At 41.3% G+C, this 26,967-nt stretch overlaps 1 protein-coding gene across 6 annotated transcripts in view; it reads right to left on the bottom strand.

The window, feature by feature from the left end:
* The window catches only part of LOC107995488 (mucin-5AC), a 266,993-nt gene that overhangs the window by 65,486 nt on the left and 174,540 nt on the right, over positions 1 to 26,967 (bottom strand). For 5 of the 6 annotated variants that reach the window (XM_062082698.1, XM_062082697.1, XM_062082700.1 and 2 more), the window contains one exon: positions 10,598 to 10,711. The gene's annotated coding sequence lies outside the window, so the exon portion shown is untranslated. Of the gene's footprint in view, positions 1 to 10,597; positions 10,712 to 11,211; positions 11,677 to 26,967 lie in introns of those variants that run through there. The other variant, XM_062082702.1, reaches the window with a different exon arrangement.

Genomic DNA, 26,967 nt, shown 5'->3' with positions numbered 1-26,967 from the left:
CGCGCGAATTGCGTGGCCGATAGTTTCGCACGAGAGAGGAGCAACGTACATATACACGTACACATAGCTGGTTTCAAACCGGTTTTCCCGCCACCGTCTCTCTTTCTCTCTCTCTCTCTCTCGAGTCGCTTTTCACCGAAGATGGAAAAAGGACGGACAGAGGGGAGAGGGAAGGGACACGAGTCTAGAGAATCGGACTAGCGCAAACACGTGCGCCCCATTTACCAGGATTGGTACTCGCGCGTGCGCGCGTTCGTGCGGTCGCCATACGTCCGTTAATACCCTCGATTAACCTCTCGTTGCTAACGACCTGCGAGCGACGTTTAATTCGATCATCGGTTTTGCGCGGGTAAATTCATTACGAGCCGCGCGGTTAATCGTCTGTCGCCCTCCCGTCGAAGGGAACGAAATTTTTTTTAGACGAAAATTTTCTGGCTTTCACAATAAATTTCCGACTCGAACTGGTTAAATTTCTTTCTATCGAGATTCCTCTTTTTCAAGCGAGGGATTCGTTAAAATTTTGATACCAAGAAATTACTCAAAATATAAAATATAGGGAAAACGATCGGAATGAGCGAACGGTAAAAGTAGTTTCGAGTTCCTTCGGTTAAGCTATCCCAAAGAAATATCAGTGTGCGTTTAATTTCTTTTTTTTTTCGACGGTTTATCTTTTTTACCATCAACTCCGGAGTTGCGCTTAATTTGCGGGAAAGGGGGCGTTATCGTTGGGATCAGTGACGGCACTCTCGCCCCTCCATTACAGGGTTAACCGTAATGGATGCACGGGATATACGGTGGTATTCGCATTTCTGGGCCGCATAGTTCAAAATTAACCGGGACTCGTATCTCTCGTTTATCAGCAGACCCGAAATGTCATTTGTATTGGCGAAATGCGGCGCACAATGTCAAACACGCGTTCAACATCCTGATGAAGTTTGCGAATCTGATCGATGACACTTTCGGGGGCCAATATTTATTCCCTCTCTCCCTCCCTAATCCCCTTTTTCGGCGACAATCACTTCGAAATATATAATTCCAGAGGCTTAGAACTTTTTTTTGCAACTGTTGCTTAAGACTTTGAATAAAATAAAATTAGGAATTTTGTATTTCTCTCTTCTTTTAAATACAGTTATCTTGTCAAATTAAATTGAGAAATTGCTTTTATAGAGGATCGATTTTACGATAGATCAAATAATCACTCTTTTACAGGAAAAAATCATAGAATTACTTGTTACACGTGTAATTTAAATGTTTAAATCCTGAAGACGTTGTAAATGCGTTTCTTTTTAACAAATTTGTGTCTTTAATTGAAAAAAAACCCGTTTAAGCATCGAGAGAAAAAAAATGGCGCTTCCGTAAAAATTCTGTCGCGGATTCTCACTAAAAAGAGAAAGAGAGAGGGAGAAAAGGAAAGATCAAAGTGTCTCGATGACAAAGTGGACGGGAAAGCCGCACTCTTGGATTTTATTAAAACAAAAATTCATTAAAACTTCGATCCCACTCGACGATCGAACCGCTTAAGACGGTTTGAAACGGGACTGGAAGTTTACAAAGTTGAAACTGGTCGAAGTGAGGCGCGCTGCAATGCGGCAGTCGTTTCGAACCGACTAGAAGTGGTTTCGCCCTCTCCTGAGAAGTTTCGAGTTGATGACTCAAGTCCAAGGGTATACAAACGTTCGAGGGCCAACTTTTCGAGCCGAGAAACAACGTCTACTTTTAATTATCCCACTCAACAAACCGTATCACCCAACTCGAGTTCCAATGTTCACCAGCCGTTCTGAAAAATTGAAATCTCCCTTTCCTCCTGGACGCCACTAATATCAATTGTCTTGAGTGTCGTCTTGCACTTCCCCCCCTCCTCCATTTTCAACAACTCGAAGTGAATTCGAGGCGACGAGATATATTACTCGTTCGTCGATCGAACTTCGATCGAGTTAACAGCAACAACGAGTTTTAAAATTCGAGCAAACTTAACTCATAAATCAACCACGACTGACAACAATATATGCGAGTCGACCTTTCGAGTAATCGGCAGACTGAAAAATTACGCGCTGAAAGATAGTGCTTATTTATATTAGAATTGAACGAACGCAATCATTGACACATACCTGATAATTTCGTTATGAATTACAACGAACGTTAGAAATAAATTATGCGAGCGATCTCGATAATTTACCGACTTCGAGAAAATTTAATATATATATATATAGTTAAAAATAATCCACTTGTGCCTCAACTATAATGCAACTTGAATAAATTAAAATTAGAAAATCCACGCTCGTTCCAACCGCCTGAATCGACTAGCAATTTTATTCTCGCTTCGATTCGAAAGAGAAATAAAAGAAAAATCAACCACGTTCTTTGCGACCATTTATTCGTCCCTGTAAAAATAATTACCGCGCGTCAACGACACGGTGGGTAGCCGATGGTTCATCGATAACCGATGACGAAGGGGCACACTGCGATTATCGTTCGTCCATCGATTCGCCCCTGCCCCAATCTCCATTATATATATATATATATATACACACCCATACTCGTTACCGACCTATAAAATTTATTATCGATAGGTCGGCGGCGCACAATGTACCCGTGGGACGCGAATTTGTAATCGGAATTTCGGGGAAATTGCAGGGCCCCGTTGTTTAAAGGGATACGCCGCGCGAACAGACATGACAAACGTGAATCGGATTTCACACGCGTGTACGGTAAATAATAGTAGTAGTTAAATAATAAGTGCGCCTGGATAAATTGATATAACGACCAAGTCGAGTTCCTTTGAGAATTGTTTACGTACAAAAGGGATAAGTTAAAAATAATCTTGGAAAGAAATCCATTTTACGAGGTGATTAAAATAAATGGAGGGAGAGAACAGCGAGAGAAGGGATATAATTAACAAAATGGATAATTTAAATTGCGCTGCAACGTCCTGTATCGGATTAATATCGTTTCATCCTGGCAACGTCTGTGCTATCGAAGAATGGTGGCTCGTCCGATAAATCGGCGATGGCTTTATTACATTCCTGTAGAAAAAAGAAAAAAATTGCAGCTGGCAAGACGCGCAAAAAAACTTCTCAAACTAGAGTTTCCGATTGGATTAAAATTTGCGAAACTAGCTTTCGCGGTTCATGAATAATTTTGCCGCGCGAGAGAACTCTCCAACTCTCGCTCTCCCCTTTGACGCTTGCCAACTTGGCTACGGGGCCAGTGCGAAGGGAAGGCGTTGTTATTGCTTGGAAGATGGGAATTTTAATTTTAACCGAATCGATGCCCAGCCACGTGTTACTCGAAAGCATATTCGTGATTCAATTCCAGAGAGGAAAAGAAGAGAGAAATAAAAAAGTTGAGGATCGTTAGAAAATTAAGTTGCGACGAGAGAGAGGCTCGTGGTTAAATCGTAACGATGGCTTCTTGGTTTCTCCTCTCCATCTCGTGAAATTGTCCTGTGGCCCGGCGAATCGAGCACACAGCGGTGGATTCTTTCGCAAGTGGTTATCAACATCGGCGTTGAGAAAGTCTCGGCAAGGAGCGGAGTGGTCGTCCACAGCTTGCGAAATCGAGCTGGAAGTCGATTGAATATTCATGCGGAGCGGAATCTCTCTCTCTCTTCCTCTGCATCTCCCTTTTCTCCGATCGAATCTCCTGACGTTGCCACCTGATATCCCGTCGAAACGCGTTATCCAGCATCTCTCTGTCGATGGAGACGTGCCCTCTGATGAAAATGTCGATTATTACATGGTTTTGAACATTACGCGGATTATAACGAACCAAATCTTCCAAAACGTTGCAAGATTCCGTTAATTATTCGCATTGTATGCAACTTTCTTAAGTCTTTCTTAATTTGATTATCTTATCGATGTTCGAAAGCTCAAGTCAAGGTGAGCGAAGAATTTTGCATCGATTTCTCACTTGTTGATATCTCCATTACCATATACCAGTGATTTGTGAAAATATTTCGAACGCTATTTTTTTCTTAGCAAAATTCCAAATTCAAAATCTAATCTATCTCTCCTAAGAAAAGAAATAATATCACAATCACAATTTTCGCGTTAAACGATAAATTCCTATAAAACTATCATCCCGACACGAATAGTACGCTTTTACGTAATTTTCCAACCCCCTAAATCAACCAAAAAAAAAAAAAAAAATTTATCCTCGCATTAAAGCATTACCCGCCCCATTATACGCGTGTTTACTTTAAAATCGACGGGCAAATCTTTGGAGAGGGGTCTCGCCGACTTATTGCCAGAGTTTCCGTCCAATTTCACACACGCGCGACGTACGTGAGGGGTGGACGTAGGGCGTTCGTTGTTCCTCACGGACGAGGCGAGAAGTGTCGAGAAGGAGGACCGTTGGATGGAGCCCCCTGGTTCAACGAAACTTGGCGACCTTTCAAGCCGGAATTCCGGTCCCTCGCTACGGTTTAAACGACTCCTCCTCCCTCTCCCTCCATCTTTAGAGGAGAGTCGGCCCCGAGGGTGGCGACTGACTTGCGAATTCGCGACACGAAAACGGCGTGGATCAGTCGTTCCCTCTTCTTTCATTCCGTGAAATTTTCGTGCGAGAAGCGCGTAAATACGAGCCGGTCCCACGAAAGTTAACGGGCTGGATTTAAAATGGAGGAGGAATACCGAGGGATACTTTAAATGGGACGTCCCGGACGGGACGAAGGTACAGTCGCCCCTAGAAATCTTCGGCTTTCGAAAGTTTAACTCTTGTAAACTCGTACTCGATATCCGATTATTACTTTTCTCATTTTTTTAATAAATATTTTTCGAATATATATGTACAGACTCGTACACACAGTCGAGTAAGTGTAAAGGGGAATTTCGTTTCCTCTAATCCTTCCAACTAATTCGTAATAAACAATTACACCGAAGCTTGAAAAATTGAAGTTGGAATTAACCGAACGGAACACGCAACACGTGTAACAACAACGTGTATTGCAGAAGAAAAATAGAAACGTCCGAATCCCCCCCAGAGAATCGTGCTCGGCCGTCAATTAGCGAGCAATTAATCGATCCGGGTGAAATTCGATGCTTCCGTGCATTTTTCCCCGGCGAGGAAGCGGGCCGAGCAATAATTAAGCAGCGCGCTTTATTCATTCGCGCGCTTTAATTGGTCGTCGCGATCAAACACGAAGGAAACTGGTCTCGAAAAAAAATCTCGCGCGTGAGAAAAGGCAGCTCTTCTCCAAACCAGGAAATATGTTTGCTCGTCACTGCAGCGGCGATCTGTCAAACTGTTACACCGGTCGTTCGACGGTTAGACGTCTATTTGGAGCGGGAAATGGAGGAGGATCCATGCGGGATTCGAGTGTCTTTCTTTACGACCGCGTTTCGTCGAGTTCGCGAGGCCCTATAACCCACCACCTGGCACACGTTGACCCCTGTGAGAGGATAAATAAATTCAGGGTTGGTGTAAAGTTTTACGCACTAGGTATCCGAAATGTTTGGTTACGGTTTCGTGGAGCGGCGAGGTGCGACCGTAAACGAGAACAGCGCTCTCAAAATGAGTTAGGTTAGATCCTACGTGTAAAACGTGCTGGTTTATGATATGATAAACCGTGTTTCATCTTCGTGATTCGTTTCTTTTTTTTTTTAAGAGAGCTTTATACTACGTTGCCGCTCGGGGAAAATCAAATCGTTTAATCACGAACGCGTTAGAGCATCGATTTATGATATAAAATATATTTGAATAACGTAAAAGTCATCTGGAGATAAGAAACCCGTTCGTGATATCGCCTCCTCGGGCAACGAAGAGGACCGAGGAAACCTCCCTCGAACAAGTAGCCTCTCTGCAAAAGAGAGAAAGAGAGCAGAGTCGAACGAATTAAGAACGAAGAAGGGAAGGGAAGGTCGGCGAATCGCGTGCCGCGATCTGTCCCTCTATAAATACCGACTTGCCGCTAATAAAGATGCGAAACACCGTAACACGCGACCACTATGGCCCCTGCCGCTCCCATAAACCAACCGAACCCATCAATTACACCTTTCGCATCCTCGTATCGTCGCTCCGTGCCGGTCTCGATCGCTCGGGGCGAGCGGAAACCATCTCTGTCTGGGAAACGTTGCGTCTCGTACGCGCGAACATGTACGACGAGGCGACAAAAGGTGCGCATCCTGGAAGATGAAAAGGCGGCAAAACGAGGATCGTGAATGGTTTCGTCGCGCCTTCGAAACGGAATGGATGACGAAACTTTGTCGAAATGCTTCGTCGCCCATCCGCTTCTTCCTCTTATTGTGGCGGGAAAGATCTGTTGCAAGTGAATTTCGATAAACGCGACATATTGATAAAGTAATTATTTGACGGAAGATTGTCTATTCGATGTATTTAGATTCGATAAAAAGAGTATATTTTGAAAGTATGCTGAATATTTTTTAAAAGTACATTTCACGTGTCCCCTTTGCGAGCGCATAATTTTGCATAATGCACGGCCGTGAATATTTAAAGCGAGCGTGGATACTTGTGCGGCCAACTGTACCACTCCACCAACTGCCTCTCCTGTTTACCGAAGGTAGTGCTACTCGTTAAATAAATATTATCGCTGTTATCGCATGTAACAATAACGCAAAGTACAATTTCGCCGGAGAAATTCCATTTTTCCGCGTAAATAGTTGATTCTCGACAACGCCCTTGAACGTCAACGCTCTTCAAACCCCCGGCATCCGGGAGAATGCGCTTTTCTCGAAAGCAACGCTTTCCTCCGCTGCTCTTCTCTCCGCCGTCGTACACCTATAAACGAGATATTCCCGTAATCCCAGTCTTTATGTATTATTTAATTTTCCCCCTCGTTCCATTCGTTCCTCTCGCTTTCGATTTACGTCCGACTCGCCCCTTCCCTTGCTCTCCGTTACCGCATATTTACGTTTCAAATAATCCTTTATATCCTCCTCCACTCTCTCCCCCTCTCTCTTCCTCTCTTCCCAGATGGGAATAAAGACTTTGCTCTATTCCGCTTGTATATATACATATTTTCGCGCTTGTTGCACGAATAAATAAAAACAAAGTATTGGAACGATCTTTACAGAAATATCGTGAACAATGGAAATACGTGTAGAGTTTCGAGAGGAAGCATATATATATATATATATATCGTTCATTTGATTATCTTTTAAATTAATTTACTAGAAAGATCGTAGAAAATTCGATACTTAATACTTTTTCCAACATTAATAAACAACAATTACGAAGTTACAAACTTGCTTGGATGCATATATCGCAGATATGGATAGATTTTAACCAAAGAAGCAGGCGGCAATTGTAACATTCCCTTCCAGATATGCATATTTTTATTTGTTTCGAGCATCGACTGCTACCCCAATACTTTCATATATATAGATTTGGGTAGATTAACCGGGCGAACTGGTTACGAAAGGCATGTAGCCCGTGCACGGAGGGTCGAACTCGATCGGAATTGCTAATTAGGCGCGTGTAAAATTACTGTAAATCGGCGAGCCGATTATTACACGTAAACAGCCTATCCTGCGCGGAGAATATTTCACCGTGGGGTGGGCAGAGATGTTGCCTCGTTCGCGTTTCCCTCGCGAACGAGATTTAAACGAGAGAGAGGAGGGGATGGAGGGAGAGGGGAGAGACGACTCGCAAACGATTTTCCACTTCGTGGACGAACGTTGGTGGATTTCGTGTTCGTTGGCCAGGGTGGACGGACGTCGAGGTTGTTTCGAATCGTTTGCGGAGGGGAAGAGGTGAGCGAGAAACGTTGTTCGTTAAATGCCGCGTTGCTGTGTAAGATGCGATTCCAAACCTGGAAAGGAAGTTCCGTGTTCCTCGAGAAGATTAACTCCTTGCCGTGGTTCTTGTATAACTACGTACGTGAGGGGCGAGGGATGTTCGTTTTTCTTTTCCCCTTTTATTTTTAACTTGAAAGAATGTTCCACGTTGGCTCGACCGACTTGTTTCCATTCTATTTTTGTAAAGCCATTTTGTAAATTTTTATTTCTTCCGATCGTTGTCTCTCTTTTATTGAAGTGGATAGATTCGTTTCGCTTGATTAAGTTGAAAAAGTATGGTACTTGGGATTTTCATATACGTATATATCTTTTCTATATTGCACGTATTTCGAATTATATTTCCACGAGACGAAGATATTTCCAATGGATGGATGAAAGGCCGGTTAAAAGCGGGGAATTTTGCCCTTTGAAACGCTTTTCGATTTATCTCGATACGACTTTTGATTGCCGAGATATCGTCGTCTAAAGGAAAGGGGATTTTTAATCGTTCGACTTACGTTCCATTGAAATTGAGAGAAATTTGAACCGCTGTAATTCCGAAGATAATAACTTCCGGTCAACGGATGAACGATGATTAGAAGCGCAAAACCTTGCTCTTTAAAACGCTCTTTTATTTATCTCGATACGACTTCCGGTTCAAAAGATATCGACGAATAAAGAAAAGACAATTTTCGATCATTTATCTTAAACCATATTAAACTCAATTAAAATTAAGAAAAATTTGAACCGCTATAACTCCGAAGATAATGACTTCCGGTCAATGGATCAGCGATCGTTAGAAGCGCGGAACCTTGCTCTTTAAAACGCTTTTTGGTTCATCTCGATACGACTTCCGGTTCCCGAGATATCGTCGTGCAAAGAAAAGAGTAATTTTTAATCGTTTATTATCTTTCTCCTTGTCGCTTACTCGGACCTCTCGCTCGCACCTCGCCTCACTGACCTATCTTAATCTCCAGACGAGCGACGCGATTCCTGGAAAAAACAGTAGTACGCATTTCCAGGAAAAAATGTAGGTCAGTGGGTCGCGGACCCATTCATAATTTCTGGCGTTACGTTAAACTTTGAATTCTTATATCTCGGCAACGAATCGAGATATCGGGATAAAACAAAGAGGAATTTCAATGGCATCGCTTCCTTTATCCTTTGACGAGATTTTGATGACAAAATTTTCGTATGAAAATTCGAAATTTTACTCGTGACATTCCGTCAAAATTCGCATAAAACGTTCGTTTCAAAACAAGTTACTGCTATTAATATCTCAAAATGAAACTAATTATGCGTGTCAATTTTCAAATTTTTTCTCACGCTTCCACAAATCAATTTATCAAGCAATATTTATTACGCATAACGATAAAATATATATCATTCAACGTTCCATCTCTTTTTCAATTCTTCTTCAATCCGTTACAATTTACGTATTCTCAATTCTCAATTCTCAATTCATTACACCTTCTCCTAATTATCGAGAATAAGCTCCAATATCTCGAACTCGATAGAAAACAGAGCTTGGATATTCGTAATTTCAGATTCACGAAGGCGTATGAATTAGCTGGAAGAGGCGGTTTAATCGTGATTCCGCGTCCTTGATATCGGGAAACGCAGGCGCAATCGTTTCCACGCGCCTCCTCTTGAAATTACTATGGCTCGTTCCGTTCCTCCAGGGGCTACAAATCGTTCGAGAGTATCTAGATCTCCCGCAGTCCTTGCTCCACTTTCCCTCCGCCCGCCCCTCCCTCCCTCCCTCGCCTTTCAATTGCCGTAATTTTCGTTATAAATTTATCCCGTTGTAAAAACGTTTTATTACGCAATCCGGCCGATTTAGTGGCGGCGCCGATTTCGGCGTTACGCGAGTAAATCTTCCGCTCGATGGATCCTTCGGTGAACGAGGAAAAATATGCGCCTCGTTCTTGAAATCACCGATGGCTATGCGAGGCTTTTAGATTTATTGGCGCTTGCGTTTCGAAAGAGGATCGATCCTCTCCTCGAGGAGGATCCACAATGTTTCTTCGATCCCCTTTTTCCACATATTTTGATTTTTCATTGGTATCTTTCCAAGAAGCTGGAAGCTGCGTGGAGATGATTCAAGAATGTGGAAAGAACGTGATCTTGAGAAACTTTTTTTGATGATTTTCGTATTTATAATAAAACGCTCAGCCAATTTTTAATCGCTTTAATCGTTTGATGGATGTATTTATCGAAACACGGTTTTCTTTCTTTTTTAAATTCAAATAAAAAAAGATTCTTTTCACTATGACGACTTTCAGACAGCCTTGGTGCACTCTTGCATAGATTAATTTCGGAAATTTCACGTATGGGGAAAATATTGTGACATTTTGGAAAACAGTCACAGACGGCGCTATTAATAATCACGCGCAATCGGCGATTCGTTATTAATATCTCGTTCGAAATCCTACGGCAGACAGAGTTGCTACTATTATTCATACCATCAAATAGATCCCCGCACGATCTAAATCCGTTCATTCCTCCCCATACTCGACCATTCGCGTTCGATCACGCGGTTTAAAATTAGTACAAGCTAATCAACGGAAGACATTCATTATTAGTTATGTTATCCTACGCGGTTGAAAAAATTATTTTCATTTATAGAGACATGAACCAATTCGAGGAAAATATCACAATAAATTTTTCAAGATCTTCATTTTCATTTCTCGAATATTCCGCTTCGAAAACTGTTTCGCCAGCCTATCGAACATCGTTGCTCGATTTCGGTATTGTCCGGCTTCAAAGGGTATTTGCCGTTAAAGTCGGCGCGCAAAATGACGTGTGGGACGATGGATGCATAAAAGACAAATATAAAGGACGTGGCGAAAGAGAAATCCTACCTGGTGTGGCTGTAGGGTGTCGGGGATGGGCCGTGGTGCTATTAGCCAGCCGTGCTTACGGGGCGCATAAGCGCAACCTCCACCTCCGAGCTACTCCGGCTTTGTCTCTGCATCCTGAAAAAGCGAGAAATAAGCGAAATGAGTTTTATGCCGTGGAGCGTCGCGACAAAGTGCAAGCGTCGCCGAGACGACGAGTCGTTCAGCTCTGCCTCCGGGATATCGCGAAATTTATAATAGTATTATTATTCTGACCGGCGTTGCTCAGCTTATGGAAACACGTTATTACGTATTTTCGATTCTCGTTTATCGAGATTTCTTCAAAGAAGAAACCAACAGAGGATTAATTAAATTATTTAGAACACGGTCATGGAAATATCGCGTCAATTGTGTTTAACGATAAATAAGTAAAGAGAACGAGGCTGGATACACAGATACATGTAATCACTTTTGTTCTCTCAATTTTAATTCTCGATTGCGAATCAATTTATTTCGTCGAAACTTGTTAAAAAATTTACCAAAATCCGATCAATTTCTCGATAACCGCAATAACGACAATGCAATAAAATTTAGACAGAAATTTATCACTAATTAAATTTTAACCTCATTTATCTTACGGATACGGTTCACGATCGTTCCAACGACGATCTCCAGCCACGATTTAATACAATTTCTCCAACGTCTTCGCTTTCGAATTGACGTTCAACAAACACCGAGTCTCGGTAATGAGAGCTCCGACTCCTCGCCGGATAAACATGTAGCTCAGCGATTCATCCATCCATCCCCGCGCTCCGAGGGGTGAGGACGCTCTTCAAACTCGAATAATATAGACACATCCAGCAAGGATATACCTAGCTTCTCTGTCATCTGAAATCACGCGGCGGATACACAAACCTTTTGTCTGTCCCAAGTCGACACCTGTGCATCCACCTGTGTGGACGCGGCCTCTCTCTTTTGGATCGATCGTTCGTTCAAATTCGAAAAGCGGCCGCGCGAAACGCGCGCCAAAGTTATTAATATTCCTTGCTGGTTCGACGATTTCCTATCGCGCGTAGATACTCGAGGCCCGCGCTTTGAAATTCAGACCGGTCGGGCGAACCTTTTTTTTTTTTTTGTTGTTGTTACAATGTCGCTTTTTAGATACATGTTGGAAGTTTGATATTGAAAAAAGGAAAAAAAAAAATAAAAAAAAAGGGAAACATATGAATGCGGTTGGATTGATGGACGAGAGTTGCACGAGAGTCTGATGGTTGCCCCGGCGCATTGATATTCGATCCAGGGATGCGCGATTGAACGATATATAGCGCGTTTCACCCTTCGTCACGAGGAGGAGGCGGCGGGGAAAAAATGGCCGCCAATTAGTGGCCACTGTCACTCGTTTTGATACCTGTTATGCGTGATACGAGGCATTCTTTTTTTCAAAAATTTCGATCGAATATTACGAGCCAGATGGTGCGAGAATTTTATCGAAATTCTTGCTTCGTACACAACGTACATAAATTCGTGGAGGAGATTCGTCCAATAATCCCGATCTGTGTATCACCTAATAGAAAGAATTATATATTTAAAAGAAATATGAATTATCCTAAAAATCTCGAAGGCAAATCGATGAAAATGGTAAAATTAAATTTCTAGAAACATCTAATGGACGAAACTTACCATCCATGATTAATTACACGAATTAACGGTACAGATGTACACGCGTTCTTTTCGTCCGCATTATCCGGCCAGCAGCACGACACCCCGGTCGTAACGCAATAATTCATGGCCGCCTCGCTCAGTCAACCAGGTTGGTGTAACCCGGCTGTATATTCGCACACCCGTTAATTGTTTTCCAAATTAATTCATATCCTCGAATAACGCGGAAAACGTGGGTCAAAGTGTGGACAACGGCGCACAACAGTCGGTTAATAACGGTGGATGCAAATTAGTCGGCCTGTTAAATATTTTCATTAGCGAGGAGGAGCGGGTCTCGTCGGATTTCACGATCGATCGGGACGGCAGCCGCGATTAATTAACGACAACGGTTGACGCTCTCGAAAACAACGAGATTTTGATCGTTTTGTTCTTCCGTGTGTGCGCGCATGTGCGGGGAGGGGGAAGTCGGTTACAAGGAAAAGTTTATATTGGATTTCATATTTAATGCAACGCGCAACGTGAGAAGAGGGAGGCTGTTCCTTCCTCGGGGATAAATTATTTATGCCGGGACGCTTTGTCTTTGTCCGTTGGGAGGGGTCTGACCCGCATCAACCGAGAATCAAGAGAATAAGGGGTGAGAAAATGGGGGATGATAGTCGAGAGGCAGCGATAAGCTCGGGATCTAAACGAAAATCGTTGATTCTTCGGGGGATGGACTTTTCCACTCGATGGACGTGTAAAAGTTGTATTAAGTGTTTGTATATTTCTTCCGTCTTTCTTTTTATCAGTAGATATAATTTTTGTTTTGCTAATTTTGAGCAAGTAATTAGGTACCATTTATAGAAAAATTCTCTGGTTTATATATAGAGATATTGCGGTACAAACGCGGCAAATAAAACATCGCTTTGCAAAATTACCTTGAAAACGAAGCGATAACGCTTTAGTCAACAAGCGTCTGACGTAATAAGCCAGCCGAGCGTTTCTGACGCAGAATATTGGCCGATGAATATGCTCGAAGGCTCGATGACGTATCATCGTTCCATACGCGGAAATTTCCAAGATGTTTAAACTCTTTTACTAGATTCCGACGTTTGAAATCTCGGGGATATTTATAATAACAGATTGAATTCTGAATGGAAATCGTAAAAAGGAAAAAAAAAAACGAAAAAAAGTCACGATTGATCGTTCTTCTAAAATTATGCGGAAAGAGGATGTTTGAAATGAAACGTTCGTGTTTTACTCGTGAGAGAACTTAATCCTTTTACGGATATCGATGAAAAAAAAAGAAAAAAGGAAAAGAGCGAAAAAAGGACGAGGAAGTGTAAAGAGATCGAGCAAATGAACGTGACGTTAAATGAATTTTTACGGCTTCATCGTGACTCGAAGGTCGGCACGATGATCGATCTCTTCTTGGGATAGTAATAAAGAGTTGATATTCCTCGAAAACGACGTCAATTATCCTAAAGTGTCGTCGTTAATGGTCTGCAAGTGCTACCCTTCTTCGTGTAATGGAAGGCTTCGAAAGTCGAATTCCAGATATTCTGTTAATTGATACCATGTTTCTTTTTTTCCGTTTTTTAACGTTAATTAACGGGAAATTTTCTGATTTCTTTTTTTTCATACGGAATGAAACTTTTATTTTGCATGGAAACTTTACTCAAAGATTTCGATGGAATAACGAAGAGAGAAAAATTTAGGAAAAAAATATATTCGCGAAGAAAATATTTTTTATATCGCGATTATTAAGAATATAATTAATATATAATCCGAGGAGGAAATATATTTCACAGTCCCTTATCCTTATTATTTTATATACGATCCGTATTCGTCACATAAATAAGACGATATTTGTATCGCTGCTGCTTGATGAAAGACTTCCACTGAATAAATTTGAAATGTAGACGAAGAATTACCATTCATCGGTTATACTAACATTTCTGAAAATTCATGGAATCTAGATTACTCACTTCGAACGAAATTAATTTTGCCCGACGAGATTTCTTACATTCCTGTCGTTATTATCGTTGCTCTATCTTCGATGACGTTAACACGAACTGATACATCTGCCTTCGGGATTTTTTTTCCTTCGAGACGACGTGACAGACAATGGAAACGATTCTCACACTTATACGATGAATGGAGCCGTTGATAATGAATTATAATTCATTGATAATCGCCTGATGCGAGCAGTATATAATTAAAACTGTCCTTTGTTCGGTTTTTCCCCCTCTACTTCTCCGGTTTTCTCTTTATCCATCCTCACTCACGTATCCTTTTATCTCAATTTTTTCAAATTACAAGTTGATTCTAAATGAGAATAGAGAATCTCGTAGTAAGATACTTGTGAATTTATGCTTGATTTATTCCTCCACTTCCGGACTTTAATCCGCTCTTTTTCATTTTACAATTTTACCATTTATTTTTCCAATATTTTAATACGACAAAAATCAACATAAGAAAAATCTTTCGGCTAGATTCTACCGAGTTGAGTATTCACGATTAGTAACATTACTTTTACTTTATTTTATTCACTCGTTTACCAAATATGTAACTTGTTATCTATAGTGTTATCTTGTTGTTATCGCCAAGTTACCAAGCAGTCTATTCACCCTAATTTTTAGATTATCCAGTTATCAAATGAAACATCAAACGCGATAAGTTACAGTTTCTCCCTTCCCTTATATACAAGATAAAAGTTTGATTAGACAAAAAAGTTATCGTGATCGAAGTTCTTATACCTATTTTCAAAGCCATTCGCGATAAACTTATATAAGAAATTTCAAATTGGCCCAACGAAATGAATTTTCCAAGCGAACACCCATTTAAGTTATTAGGAGGCTAGAATGTTATAACTTCCAAATATCTTCTCCGAACTAATTTAACATCCGGCTCAACTTTCCTCCAAAAATTGAAAGAAAAATAAATACCACACTCTTCGTAATAAAGTATCCTCGTCGTTATCCAATTTATTAAATCAATTTATCAAATAGAAAAATCCAATTATCAATTTCACTGCTTTTCATAACTCTATAATAAAAAAATATTCAAATTCCGTTCTCGCGAAGAAACGAGTCAAATGGATAGAGGAGAAGAAAAAAGAATTTTACCTTTCGTCAAACGAACTACTTCTTTACTTTCCGACATTTTCTAAGAAGCGCTTGCCGCAAAGCAACGGAAAGAAAAAAAAGAAGAAGAAGAAAAACGTTATCGAGTAAACGCAATTCACCTTGAGAGATCACAAATTCCTATCATTCGCACAAGAGGCTCGTAACGCAGCCACACCGGCATACAACTGTTGGTCGAGGTCGATTATCAAGTAGCTCCGGACGTTCCAGCAAGCCCGAGGCCTGACAATAAACGGCCGCGACTACTTTCTCCCCATGTCTGACCCGGTCCACTGCTTGATTACCGCCGACTATTATTATTACAACAGCGTAATCTTCATTGTCTCTGCGCGGGAAATTATATAAATGGCCGGCCGCAAAACGCGCGGCTGAAGTGCAACTTCGTGCTCGCCGAAAGAAAGAAAAATATCCAACCTCTCCTTCTCTCCTTCTCTCCACGCTTTGTTTCGTACGCTTTAATTTCGTACAGGTAAGCGTCAAAATATTTGGATTTGCTTTTGAGAAAGATCCAAGATTCTGAAAATTGAATCAAACCGATAATAATATTTTCGTAGTTATCTCTTTTCATTTTTTTTTTTTTTGCGCATGCAGTAATTTTTGGAGCATTACGGCATCACAGTTGTAAATTAAGCAAACAGTAGCTAGCAGGTAGCTAGCTCACGACATAATTACCGGGTGATTACAGGGCTCGAAAGCATGTTTATCCACCATCGTAGGTTTTATCTCGAGCTGCTTGTAACATCGTTGCATCGTTGAGGAGAGAGAGAGAGAGAGAAAAAAGTTGTCAGAAGTAGTCCGCTATAGCCAGATTAAGATCTCATTTCAACGTTTCATTGTAAATAATCCATGCTCGTTCCAAGGGATCGTTAAACGTCCGAAAAAGTAATCTTCTCCGTAATATCATCGCAATATTCGAGAATAAGCTTTTAAAAATGAATTTCGAATTTTTCTCTTGGCAATAAGAAATACAATAGCATAACAGCATAAAATATAATTAATCGAGGATAGATGTAATTTTCAAGTGTTATTAACGATCTCGTTAATAATCTAATGGAATAATGTGGAACTTTCTCCTCTTTTTTTCTCAATAGAATTTCTTATTACATTTTATTCCTCTTGAAGAATTTTCGAGTCGAAATTTTTTAATTTTGTTGATTAAATTATTCAATTTTAATGAAGATGATTATTTTCTTTCAACGTGTATAATAGGTACAATTATTACTGTTATATTATTATCGTTATCACCAAGACAAACAATTCTCCAATTTCTTATCCCTCTTATCCTTAAAAAACATACCGTCAATCGTCACGTACATTATTGTCGAACGATCATTTTCAAATTTCACCCAAAATCTGTTCATTTATCAACGGTGCCCGCAAAAATTCTGGGCAAAATTCTGAAAGAAAAATCTTGGAGAGTAACGTTACGCGCGATTTCGAGCTATTTGATCGACGTCCTCGAGCAACTAGACTGTACTGATTGCATCAGGAAGGGAATAGTGGCCGCGCCGATAAACCTTCGATCATTGGAATCGCGTTTTCCAGTTCGCGGTTGCGGTCAAACGGTGGATTTATCGGCAAACAAAAGAACAAAGAAATCTACCGAAAGAGAAGAAAGAAAAGAAAAGAGAAGAGAAGAGAGTAGAAAAAAGAATGCAGAATGCGAGAAGCCAGCCAGCCAGTTTGCGCTTCCGATCGAGTACGATTCGCCTCAAACCTTCGAAACTCGAAACAGTCGTTGCTCGCGCAACAGGGAAAAACAGAAATTCTAAAAAAATCGACGAAACGTGATGGTTAAAACGAACGAAATAAAGGGAGGACCGAAAGGTTTTTCGAAGGGTTTATCGATTAATTTCAGAGAAGAACGATTTCACCGGTTTGCCTTTTAAATTCAAAAGGGGTGAAGAGATATCTCGCAGAGGTCTCGATATTAACGATTCTTGAAGGTCTTGACGTTAAAGGGAAATAGGGTAATAAGGGAATGCACAGGAAGGGGGAGAGATGATGGTGGAAGGACGAGGAGGAAATAGGTCAGGGGGCAGAGGTCAGGCGCAGGAAAGAAAACGGTCATGGCTGCCTTCTACTACCCTCCTTTTCTTTCGCCTACACGATCGATCGTCGACCTCCTCCTCCTCCTCCTCCTTTTCTTCCTCTTCTCTCTCTTGTTTCTCCCTTTCAAACTCGATTTGTCATTCGAGATCCTTAAGGAGGATCCTCCCTCGTCCCAATTGTCAATCAAAAAAACGTATAACGATCGGGGGACGATCGTTAATCCACTCTGAATTAGAATATGGGAACGGAGGAAGATATTCGGAATTCTTCAAACGAATTCGATTTTAATATTTGAGAACTTCAACCGTGATTGGATAATCTCGATACATTTACAAAAAAATACAACCGTACGATCTAATTTTAATACTTTACCATGGAATATCACTTCGAATATTTCGATTCGAATTATTTGTATCGTCGCGACAAGTTGCACAAGTACGAAGAAGACAAGGCGATCCTTTCCTCTGACGTTTTAATCGAATGGAAAGCGAATGGAAAGCGAATTTTTCGTAAATAGTGAAGCGAACGAAGGGGACGGTTTTCAGGAATTATCGAGGGAACGTTACAAGTCATTCATCGTTCTCGCTAATTGCCATAGTCGCGGCTCTCGTTCGAGCGGAAGGGGCGAGGCGGATTCGCCGTTTCCAGTCGCGCCGCCTCGTTCATCCCGCTCTTTAACTCGATGGAGGAGGAGTTTCTCGCGAGGACTTAACTCGACGATAACGAACCGCGGTCGAGTTAAGTTCGACGATGGCGCGGCGTTAATTGGGAGAGGAGAGTCGAAGAAGAGGGCGAAGCGAGTCGTTCCAACAAGGCGACGTCACCTTACAATTTACATTTATTTCAACGGTGCTGGTTCGGGAGGAGAAGGAGGAACCGCGAAACTGACTTGAAATCGCAAGCGGACGCGAGATCTTGGCGCGAAATTCAATTGGCGAACTTCGAGGAGACGTTTAACGAATCGTGCCGCTTCCCGATACGACACTTTCCTCGGATCTGAGGTGTTTTTTGACCCGTTGTTGCAAGAGGAAAGATGAAATTTGAATAATTTAAAAAGTAATTGTTCGAAATAACGAACCGCGCTTGCTATTTCATTACGAACGCGAGATTTCGAGAATATTGAGTTATCGAACTATAAATGTGGTAAATAAAGTATATTTCAAACGATGTGCAAAATAAATAAATAAATAATTTTTAAATTTAAATTATTCAAGTATAATATCTCGTCTCTCCTGTTCTCGAAACTTTGCAACCCATTTTCACGTGCACATTAACAATTATTATCGAATAGAACGAACACGAGGTACGAAATATTTCTTGGAAATATTATCCTCCGAAAATTTAATCGAGAAACGATAAGCAATCCCTTCCCGTAAAGGTCTGGCAATTTATAGAGAAAGACGAAAGTCAACAATCGTATAAAATAAGATTCGATTCTACGGTTTCCATTCACGTAACCAAATAATGGGTAAAGGCGGATACTCGAAAGTAAAGCGAGATGAAAAATCCATTGGAAGTTGCGAGTATCTAAGCTGAGCACGTTCAAAGGCTTAGCTAGCGCGAGAAGGTGGCGACATTTATATTTATCATTACACGGTCCAGGAATGGGAGGGAGGGAGGGTTTGCAACTCGTCTTAACGATCGAGATATTCGATAAATCTTCGAACCAGCCTTGAAAACCCTCCTCCGTACCGCCACGTTTCCTCATCGTATACATAAACGCGGAGGAGGCGTTTTCTTCCTACGATTTGCATACCCGTTTCCTCGTATTGTATAATAACCGTTTCGTGATCCGCCGCTATAATTCTCCCCACCGCGGAGAGAAAATCGTCGGAATAAAGAATATTATTCCCGCACACCTCGTTTCTTCGATGGAATTGGATTCCCGCTTCCTGGAACCAGCCTCGAAATTCGTTTATCCGCAAGCATTTTCCATTTGACAAACAGTAGTTTGATTCGTCGTATTAACTTTATCGTTCTTTCCAGTTCCATTCTAGGAACGAGAAACAACGATATCCCATTTTCCAGCGATATTCTCAGCGTGAAATTAAAGCAAGAAAATTCTTCCATTCTCAAAAAAAGAAAAAAAAACCGATATTTCGATCGTTCGACGCTAAGTTCGAAACCTGCAACGTTCGAAATTGACAAAAAATTCTTGGGGACAGAAATCCGTTACTGAAACGATATGGAAACGATATTTTTCCACGATGGTTAAACATGGCGCTAATCACGCGTAACGAGGGATTAACGGGGGAGGGGGAGGCGCCCACGCGAGGTCATCGACGAGGAGGGCGACGCCGGTCGCGAACGAAACGACGTTAAACGTTGAATACGATTTGGCCGGGCCATATATCAAAATGCCCATCGATGGAACCGCGCCTGAGCCAATCCATGCCAGAAAGCGGTGGGAAGAGGGAGGAGGTCGAGATCGGTGTTCAACGATGCTCTAAAATTATACTGGAAATTATCATCGAAACCGGCCGCGTAGAAAGGCCACGGTAAATCCTGGTGTCCGTGGCTAAAAATCATTTTATTAATGGTATGTTAAGCGTTATTTATTGGACCCGCTTTCAATCTGGCGCCCTCCCCCTCCCTCCTCATCGTTCATCCTCCTTCGCAGTATAATTGCGGCCTGATATTTGCACGTATGTATATATATACGTGTGTGTGTATAGGATAATGATTTCGTGATTCGATGAGTTTTAATAAGAGAATCTGGAAAAAGAGTTGGTAAGTTTTTTTATGTAATATTCGAAAAATTAATGCAGATTGTTTTATTTACACGATTGCTACGATCTCGAAAGCAACGATTTCTCGGGAATTTTCTTTCACATTGGCCGTAAGTTTCTTAGCTCGACGAAACGGGTGGGTGTAACGAACAATGGTGCACTTAGGCAACGTGATAAAATATCTGAAACGATAAGTAATTTATATAAGCGCGAATTATTACACGTATTATTTTCCAATGCAATTTATTAATAGGATACGAAGATTTTTGCAAATTAATCGTACGCGTTAAATTGTTCCCCCATACGATTCCCTTCCAGATTTCCGAAAAAATTTTTTAACCTTTAAAAAACCGCTCTTTTCTCTGAACAGAGAGCGTACACCGAATCTCGAATCGATCAAAACTTTGCATTAAATTTTTTTGGCAATTATAATTAAATCTCGTAAAAAAAAAAAAAAAGAAAAAACGAACAATACAAAAATTATTCGCTTCCATTCCACAACGATTGCGGAGCACGAAACAAAACGATGTTATCGTCGCTACGGTCGAGACGAGTATAAATTTCGCCGATTATTATTGTTATTCTCCTCCTCGACCTCGATATTCTCCCCACTACCGGCGCACCGAACGTCGCTCGAAACGATGTTTATTTATCGGCGAGGCGCAGACGGTGTACGATCGAGCGTTAATTAAGCGTTGGAAATTACCGATTAAAAGGCCGATCGCCGGCACGCGCGACCGCTTTGAAAACGAGGAGGAGGCGCTCCTCGAGCCGAACCAGGGAAAACGCCGCGATCCATCCTTTGTTGAATTCGCTCTTACTGCCATTGTAATTCGATTGCACGGGACGATTGTTTTTCTTTTTCTTTTTTTAACGAACAACGGTGGACCGCTTTGAATTTTCTCGTGGCTAATTAATTCGAGCGGGAGACGCGGGGTTATTTCCCCTCGATAAGCCGGGTTAATGAGCGTTGTCGAGCGATCGTAAAGAAGAAAATTGAACGGCGATATTTGTATCGATTATTAGGTATTCCATGGAGTATATATCGAGAGTATTTTCTGTTTCGTTTAAGCTCGTTGCTTTTTTTGGTGTTATGCGATATATGTTGTAGGATGGCGTGTGATAAAATTCTCGGATGGATAGATGATCAAATATTACGCGATATTAATATCGAAAAAATTAAATTTCCGACGGACGTGAATGCAAATGCGATCTTTTATATTCGAATTACATTCTTGGAAAAAAATTGTATTTCGTTGAGGATTTGTTTATCCGGAAAAATTTCAATCGTTGAAATCATCGTTATTCGGAATTGTTTTCGATTAGCGACTTATGCTAATAGCATGCTAATGCCAACTGGAAAGTATGCGCGAGATACAGGGATAAGTGGTGTGCGTAATAATAACGCATCGAGGATGGTGTTATTTTGGGGAACATTGAGGTGGAGTGAAATTTGATTGCGGTTAAGGATGTCTGTGACTGAATTTAGGACGCTCAGAATGCGGTTATTTATTGTTATACCCGCCGGTCATAATCGTTGCTGCAACGTCAAATATTCTAATAGGTACAGACGCGCTTTGTTTCGTTCTCCATTATCAGATTTCAATCACAAATTAATTGGATATCGATCTAACTCTTATCCATCCCTTACGTTAATTTGACGTTGATGTTACTTAAAAATAATTGTTTGATTCGCGAAAATGATCACAAATCAACTACGTTTCCAACAATTTTGTTTGCAAATAAAAAAGAAGAAAATATCGATCGCTCGATCTCAATATATCTCTTCGAAGCGCTCTCTTTAAATTAGATTAGATTAGATTTCATTCGTATCAACGAGATTAAACGTTTTCTCTTACGAATTCCCCCGACTAACTTATCAATTATTTCATCAGAGACACACTCTCGAAACGAATGCACTCTCGAACCGCACACATTTATTTATTTATTTATTTGAACTACAAACCACTGAAATTCGCGTTTAACATTCGAAAAGGTTTAAATTCAATTCTCCAGAAAAGGAATATCACTACTATCGATGCTCTCATTTCATTGCTCGGCAACGATTAATCGCAGAAATACTCGAATCTCCTCTGAATCGTTCTCGCCTCCCCTCTCGAATGCCATTAAACATTACCTAACCACGCGAGTCTCTCTCTCTCTCTCCCCACACCAAGCCCCCGTTCACACGTACGTACACGTGTGCACGCGTGTCAGAAAAGTCGAGAATAGAGCGGGTGGGTGCGAGGTCGAATGACGTCACACGTTCGATGTTCCATCAAGTTCGTGGGCACGAGGCTCTCTCTCTCTCTCTCTCTATTCTTTCTCCCGGGGACTTGTGCAACGACGAGGCGTCGAAACGAACGTTCAACGCCTGTGAATCAACGATGGCGCGCCGGTGCATTTCCTATCCTCTACGAGCATCGATTAATGAATTTTATTATCCGCGCGTGGGCGTTCTCGAAAAGATTCGATTCGCCAGATAACAACGATAACAATTCGAAATACCGTCCGTAAGTAAGATCGTGGAAAATTCGTCGTATTTTCATCACGCGTTTATGAGAAGAATCTCGGAAGAAGATTCCTTTCTGATTTATATTTTCTTCTATAAATCGTAACACGGTTTGCAAAGGATTATGCTTCTTCATTTTTTGTATACGCGTACATGTATATATGTATATTCGAGATTGGATAGATTGGTGGTGATTAAATGGAATTTCTTTGTTCTTTTTATGCAGTTGATTGTTTGTCGGATCAAAAATACATGGCGCGTATTTCGAGAGTTCAAAAGCGGTAGATCGAAAAATATTCCCAGTTATTTTTTTGACGAAAATCTAGTAGCCTGTATCGTGTACAAACATGACGGATATGCGCTACATGATCCATTCAACGAGCTTTAGTCAAACTTCGCTCGAACTCGTTATTTTTTTTTTAAATCGATTTTAACCGAGGCTGGATGTTTGAAAAAAAAAATTATATCACAAATTTTCCCGTGCGATTCTTCGTGGAATCTCGTATTCCCTTTTTTCTTTTTTATTTTACCGAAAGAGTTATGTATTTCTTTTTTTACAAATTTGCTTAATCGGGTAAAAGAAGACAAAGATACCATATTCAAAAGGTTTGTACAAAAGGTTTTTATTTTCTGTATTTTCAGGGAAGAGAGAAAAACAATTTTTCCATGATCTGTGAACGACGAACGAACGGATAGTTTCAACGGTGTTTCCGGCAAAAGTATCCACTTGTGACGATAATTCGTTCGATTTCGAAAGGCCGCGACAATGCACTCTCCCGCCACGGTGAATCTACTTCTTCTTAATAGGAAAATACGCGAAATGGCGCAATATCGTTCGAGAAAAGCCAAGAGTTTGCGGCAATGCGAGGCACTCGGCTCCATAAATCGTGCACGGGCAACTATGGCGATTCTTGGTGAACGTTGATTTCGAACGGCATACCGCGGAGCCAGCGACTTTAAAGCCAGCGATCGTTAATCATCGTTGTATAATGGTAACATTTGTTAACAGGGGATGTGAAAATTGTGGAATGATAGAAATTTCTTTATCGTTTGCACGAGTTTCTCGTGAAAAAAAATTTTTCACTCTTCTCAAGATTGTCGTTAATTTATACAATTTCTCGTGGACGCAACATGGACGTGGATTCGAAAATGCAATTGTACAATGATTTTGGACAATACGTGTTTATTTCACGGGCATGGACAAAAGTAAGGCGTAATAACCGCGATCAACAATTAAGAAATGCGAGAATCCGGGTTTCGTGAAACAGTTTTACAACTTGGGTTTCAAAATTGTCTGTCTGAAATCCGAAAATAGATTCCGACAGGCGCGATAAGATAGACAGAGGCAGGGTTGTATTCGAAGGAAGTCGAATACAATAAGCGTCAAACCGGCCGATATTCTCGTTTCGACGACGGTCCAATCCGTAGGGAGAGGTTTTATCTCGTGAAAAACCACGAGAGATCGATCAGCCTTTAATGCTACGCCCCTAACCGTGGAAAGAAGTCGAAAAAAATCACGACAATGAAAATTCATGGATAGTCACGGAGGGACAATGGTCGATCGGGGTAATCTCGCCGCAATTTCTTTCAAACAAAGTATCGATCCCGACGCTGCGGAGAAGAAAAAGTAAGAACGATCTCGCGCGAGAGAAGAGAGAGGGAAGAAGGAAAATATAGAAAATTTGGTGGCGAATTCGAAGAAGAGTTTTAGGCTGAAATTAGGTACTCCGAGGGGGGAGATGGGAAGGATGAAATAGCTTTGCAAATATTTGCTTTGGAGAAGCGAGAAGGAAGTTGTAAGCAAGCTTTGAAAGATCGGCGTGAGTCACTTTCGAGCCGGCATTTGTGGTACAACGGATGGCTTTGTCCGTCCCAAGGACTTTTTTCCAAGAACTATTTTTACGCCAAGAATAAGTATCCGATCTTCTTCCTAAACGATCGTAATTTTTTTAATATCTCCACATTTCAATTTGAGTTCATCCAATTTCCTGATCTTTCGCTCTTATTCGTGGGAGATTATCAAAAAGAAACAATAATTGCTCGTTTCAACGAAATTTCTCGATGAGAAAACGGCACAACTTCCTTCGATTTCCAAACTTTCGAATTTTTACCACTTATTACCGAGCTTTCCTGCAACTACAGAATCATCGTTCAGAATATAATTTCAACCATCGTTGGCTTCCCCACCGAGAGTAACGTGTAAAATAAAAACCGATGTGATTAATTAATTTTCCTCAAACTTCCACCATCAATTATCAACCTTGCGCGCAGAATCGAAATCCACGGACAGAAACAAGAAAAAGAGAGAGGGAGGGGAGAGAGAGGTTTCTCTCTAGTATGCGCCAGCCAGGGGATAATCCACGACTGGATCCACGAGTAAACGACCTCCCGTATAAAGACCCGGTTCGAGCCACCCACGTTGACTCTTGTTCCGCGTGGATTATGGTTTTTACCTTCGATCCCACGGACGACAATGCGTTTCCTCGCATGAACGGTGTTGGCTGGCCTGGAAATTCACGAGGCCCCTTCTTATATTCCTCCGCGATCGGTACACAGGAAAGAAATCGAGGGGATTGCGAGTTCCAACGTGTAAACACTTTGTTTCTCGATTCGAGGAATGTATTCTGTGTTTCGTATACTTTAATCTCATCCCTTCGAACAGTTGGAATTGGTTTACGATTTTGGATATAATTCCCTCCCTCTTTCGTCGCTCGATCGATTTATCTCGATCCAACAGAAATAATTTTCCAATCGAAATATTCATAATAATGAATATTTCCGAAGAAAAAGGAAATAAACTGGATGACCAGAGCGTCAGGTGATATCGATATCGCTCGTGTCGACTGCTTAATAATCGACGAATCGGTTACGAGTCTTCTCCTTTCTTTCTTTTTTTTAAATCGATCGAGCAAGAAGACGCAATTAACGATCGGCCGGGATAACGCCGAGGCAATGGATTAAAGGTTAGGAAGATCGACGGTGGATCGATCTCGCGGGAACAGATCGGACAACGTTCCCTTCGATCGTTTGGAAAAATCGGATTCGTGACGGTGGATCGAAACGATCCACGATCGTCGATAAACTGGATCGTTTAACACGATCACGAGGGGCCGAGGGATGGGAAGGTGGGATTACGTCAAACCGATTTTAACAACAATGATAAAACCGGCCGAGTTTTCGATCGATAAATTTCGCTTCCTTTAATATCGCGCGTTGGAAAAACTTTGAAGGGGCGATTGTGACTTTCTGTCAATTCCACCTCAATTCGATTCGCTACGACATTTTTGATCGTCTATCCATTGAGCTCTCTCGGCCGATTCGATCGAAATTCCCGTAGAATCTGAATTCTCAAGAAGCGGGGCACCTCGGCCCCCCCGAAAGTTTATTTCCCCGAGCGGAAACCGCGGTTTAATTGCGCGCGAATCCCATGAAAAGGCGGGAAAGGAGAGCGTGGGTCAGTCAAAGCGGCGGTGTCGATGCAAAATGTTTGCAATCGATGAGCGGACGGCCGGAAAAGTTGGCGGACAAATCGTACGCGGGAACGTTACACTCAACGTCCCTCTTCCTCTCGATAATAGAGCCCATATCTCTCTCTCTCTCTCTCTCGCTTCTGCCCGGTTTTTTCGCCCCCTCCTTTCCACCATCCCCTCGTAGAGCCGCGCCGTTTCTCGAGCGCGAGCTCGTTGTTTTTTTCCCCTGCTCCTCCTCCCCCTTCCCCTGCTTCTCTCTGCACGGACGATTTTTATCAAACCCAAGGGAGAGAAATGACTTTCGTTCATTTTAGTAATTGCGATCGGGAGAGGACAGTGAATGAAAATCGAGCTTTCGGGGAAAGACGAATCGGAGCGAAAAATAAGGGTAAGCACGAATCGTGCGAGAATCTTATCGTGAATTAGATTGGATCATAACGGATATATAATATATAGAGCGTGTAATACATCTCGGTGATTCGATCTTATCTCGATCGCGATTTCTCTCTTTTTCTTTTTAACGAAATGATAATTTAAATATATATATATAGATATTTTTTTTTTACGTAATAAGCACGACTTGTTCCATCTTCTATTTTCTCGTCCGGTGAAACTAATAATTTTCCGTGTATGTAAGAATACACATTTGTTCCGTGTACAGAGATATGATAAAATGGTTCGTAAAGTGGAATAAAATGGGCGAATTATAATGGGTTGGACAAGATTAACGATATAAACAAAGGAAGAAAGAAAGATAAAATAGGATTTACGATTCGTAAGGCGAGAGATTAGCGAGGTTGATAAGTTTCTTTGAGTCTATTACTCGTGTCTGACACGGATAGACTTA

This window comes from Apis cerana, linkage group LG12 (assembly GCF_029169275.1).
Source record: "Apis cerana isolate GH-2021 linkage group LG12, AcerK_1.0, whole genome shotgun sequence".
In the NCBI taxonomy this organism is placed as follows: domain Eukaryota; kingdom Metazoa; phylum Arthropoda; class Insecta; order Hymenoptera; family Apidae; genus Apis; species Apis cerana.
This window is presented reverse-complemented; position numbering and strand designations above follow the sequence as displayed.